This window comes from Salvelinus fontinalis, chromosome 38 (assembly GCF_029448725.1).
Source record: "Salvelinus fontinalis isolate EN_2023a chromosome 38, ASM2944872v1, whole genome shotgun sequence".
In the NCBI taxonomy this organism is placed as follows: domain Eukaryota; kingdom Metazoa; phylum Chordata; class Actinopteri; order Salmoniformes; family Salmonidae; genus Salvelinus; species Salvelinus fontinalis.
Window position 1 is genome coordinate 11030005 of NC_074702.1, and position 4292 is coordinate 11034296.

Consider the following 4292-nt stretch of genomic DNA (forward strand, 5'->3'; position numbering starts at 1 on the left):
AACAAGTTAAAAACCTTTGCCAATACCACTGTTGATGTAGTAAAATGTATAACTGTATAAAGACTGTACAGACTGTATAAATGAATGATAAATGTACAGTAGTATAGACTTAAATAACTAGATTCTAAACCCCTCACTCCAAAGCAGTCTGACACCCACACTGCTGTGAGGTTATATATCAATCAATCAAGCCACGTCTTTGTTGTACCACAATTAAAACCTCCCCTATCAAAATCTCTCTTATACCAAATTAGCTGTCATGATCTGACGGGGGACAGAATACATTGGATTTGCATTGAGAAGACATAAAACATACAAAATATAAGGAGACAGCAAATCTATACAGTGAAAAGTGAGCTAAAATTCCCCTGCTCTACTTATATTAATTACCTCAATCAATGGGAATGCTGTAGGTCAGTTATCCATCCTCCACCTCCACCACTACTCTCTGGCAGAATGCCTACCAGGCCCCGGAACCACATCCAAGCACAGATCTAGGGTCTGTGGCAACACCACTGCTTCAACCTTGTTGGTGTTATAAGGCGCCTGGGATTGGTCTTGGGTCAGTGGTTAGGAGGTACTGTATTGTCCACTGCTTTCACCCTTTCGGCTGTGAGACACACACACACACACATGTGTAGACAGATACACACACACACACACACACACACACACACTTAGCCCCCTCCCAGACACGTGTGTAAACACTATGATACACACACACACTTAGCCCCCCTCCCAGACACGTGTAAACACTATGATACAAACACACACTTAGCCCCCTCCCAGACACGTGTGTAAATACTATGATACACACACACTTAGCCCCCTCCCAGACACGTGTGTAAATACTATGATACACACACACTTAGCGCCCCTCCCAGACACGTGTGTAAACACTATGATACACACACACTTAGCCCCCTCCCAGACACTTGTGTAAACACTATGATACACACACACACTTAGCCCCCCTCCCAGACACATGTGTAAACACTATGATACAAACACACACTTAGCCCCCTCCCAGACACTTGTGTAAACACTATGATACACACACACTTAGCCCCCTCCCAGACACGTTTGTAAACAATATGATACACACACTTAGCCCCCCTCCCAGACACGTGTGTAAACACTGATACACACACACATAGCCCCCCTTCCAAACACGTGTGTAAACACTATGATACACACACTTAACTTCTTATGGCTGCAGGGGCAGTATTGAGTAGCTTGGATGAAAGGTGCACAGTAGGTGCCCATATTAAACTGCCTGCTCCTCAGTCCCAGTTGCTAATATATGCATATTATTATTCATATTGGATAGAAAACACTCTGAAGTTTCTAAAACTGTTTGAATTATGTCTGAGTATAACAGAACTCATATGGCAGGCGAAAACCTGAGAAGTTCCTCTTCCTGTTTGAATTTTTTCTGAGGTGGCAGATTTTCAACCAAGTTCTCAATAAAATTACAGCGAGATATGGATGAGTTTTCACTTCCTACGGCTTCCACTAGATGTCAACAGAACTTTGTCTGATGACTCTAATGTGAAGGGGGTCCGAAGGAGACAGGAATGAGTAATCACTGCCACGAGCTGATCACGCATTCACCATGCGCCTTCACATGAGGAGGACCTCCGTTCCACCGCTCTTCTGAAGTCAATCTAATTCTCCGGTTGGAACGTTTTTCAAGATGTATGTTAATAACATTCTAAAGATTGATTCAGTACATCGTTTGGCATGTTTCTACTGACTGTTACGGAACTTTTGGACATTTCGTCACGTTATAGTGGAGGCGCTTTGACTTTGGAATTGTTTACCAAAGGCACTAACCAAAGTAGCTTGGACATAAATAACGGTCATTATCGAACAAATCAAGCATTTATTGTGGACCTGGGATTCCTAGGACTGCATTCTGATGAAGTTCATCAAAGGTAAGGAAACATTTATCATGTATTTTCTGGTTTCTGTTGACCCCAACATGGCGGATAATTTGGCTATTGTTCTGAGCTCCGTCTCAGATTATTGCATGATTTGCTTTTTCCGTAACTTTAAAAAAAAATCTGACACAGTGGTTGCATTAAGGAGAGATATATCTATAATTCCGTGTGTATAACTTGTATTATCATCTACATTTATGATGAGTATTTCTGTTGAAACGATGTGGCTATGCAAAATCACTTGATGTTTTTGGAACTAGTGAATGTAACGCGCCAATGTAAACTCAGAATTTTTTTATATAAATATCAACTTTATCAAACAAAACATGGATGTATTGTGTAACATGAAGTCCTATGAGTGTCATCTGATGAAGATAATCAAAGGTTAGTGATTCATTTTATCTCTTTCTGCTTTTTCTGACTGCTATCTTTCGCTGGAAAAATAGCTGTGCTTATTGTGGGTTGATGGTGACCTAACATAATCGTTTGTAGTGCTTTCGCTGAAAAGCATATTTGAAATCGGACACTTTGGTGGGATTAAGAACAAGAATACCTTTAAAATGACATGAGACACATGTATGTTTGAGGAATTTTAATTCTGAGATTTCTGTTTGAATTTGGCGCCTGAATTTGGATGCTGTCATATCGATCCCGGTAGCGGGATGCAGCCATAAGAGGTTTAACACAAGTGTCTGGGAGGGGGGCTAACACTATGATATACACACACTAAGCCCCCCTCCCAGAAACGTGTGTTAACACTATGATATACACACACTAAGCCCCCCTCCCAAACACGTGTGTAAACACTATGATACACTCACACTTAGCCCCCCCCAGACACGTGTGTAAACACTGATACACACACACTTATCCCCCCTCCCAGGCACGTGTGTAAACACTATGATACACACACAGACACACACACCTAGACCCCCTCCCAGACATGTGTGTAAACACTGATACACACACACACTTAGCCCCCCTCCCAGACATGTGTGTAAACACTGATACACACACACTTATCCCCCCTTTCAGACACGTGTGTAAACACTGATACACAGACACTTATCCCCCCTCCCAGATATGTGTGTAAACATTACGATACACACACACTTAGCCCCCCTCCCAGACATGTGTGTAAACACTATGATACACACACTTATCCCCCCTCCCAGACACGTGTGTAAACACTATGATACAGACACTTAGCCCCCCTCCCAGACATGTGTGTAAACACTGATACACACACACTTATCCCCCCTCCCAGACATGTGTGTAAACACTATGATACACACACTTATCCCCCCTCCCAGACACGTGTGTAAACACTATGATACACACACTTATCCCCCCTCCCAGACACGTGTGTAAACACTATGATACACACACTTATCCCCCCTCCCAGATATGTGTGTAAACATTACGATACACACCCACTTAGCCCCCCTCCCAGACACGTGTGTAAACACTATGATACACACACACTTAGCCCCCCTCCCAGACATGTGTGTAAACACTACGATACACAGACACTTAGTCCCCCTCCCAGACACGTGTGTAAACACTATGATACACACACACACACACACACTTAGCCCCCTCCCAGACATGTGTGTAAACACTGATACACACACACACACACTTAGCCCCCTCCCAGACACGTGTGTAAACACTACGATACACACACACTTAGCCCCCCTCCCAGACACGTGTGTAAACACTATGATACACACACACTTAGCCCCCCTCCCAGACAGGTGTGTAAACACTATGATACACACACACTTAGCCCCCCTCCCAGACAGGTGTGTAAACACTATGACACACACACACTTAGCCCCCCTCCCAGACACGTGTGTTAACACTATGATACACACACACTTAGCCCCACTCCCAGACACGTGTGTAAACACTACGACACACACCCACTTAGCCCCCCTCCCAGACACGTGTGTAAACACTGATACACACACACACTTAGCCCCCCTCCCAGACATGTTTGTAAACACTATGATACACACACACACTTAGCCCTACTTCCAGACAAGTGTGTAAACACTGATACACACACACTTAGCCCCACTCCCAGACATGTGTGTAAACACTACGACACACACCCACTTAGCCCCCCTCCCAGACACGTGTGTAAACACTGATACACACACACACTTAGCCCCCCTCCCAGACACGTGTGTAAACACTATGATACACACACTTAGCCCCCCTCCCAGACATGTGTGTAAACACTGATACACACACACATAGCCCCCCTCCCAGACATGTTTGTAAACACTATGATACACACACACTTAGCTCTACTTCCAGACAAGTTTGTAAACACTGATACAC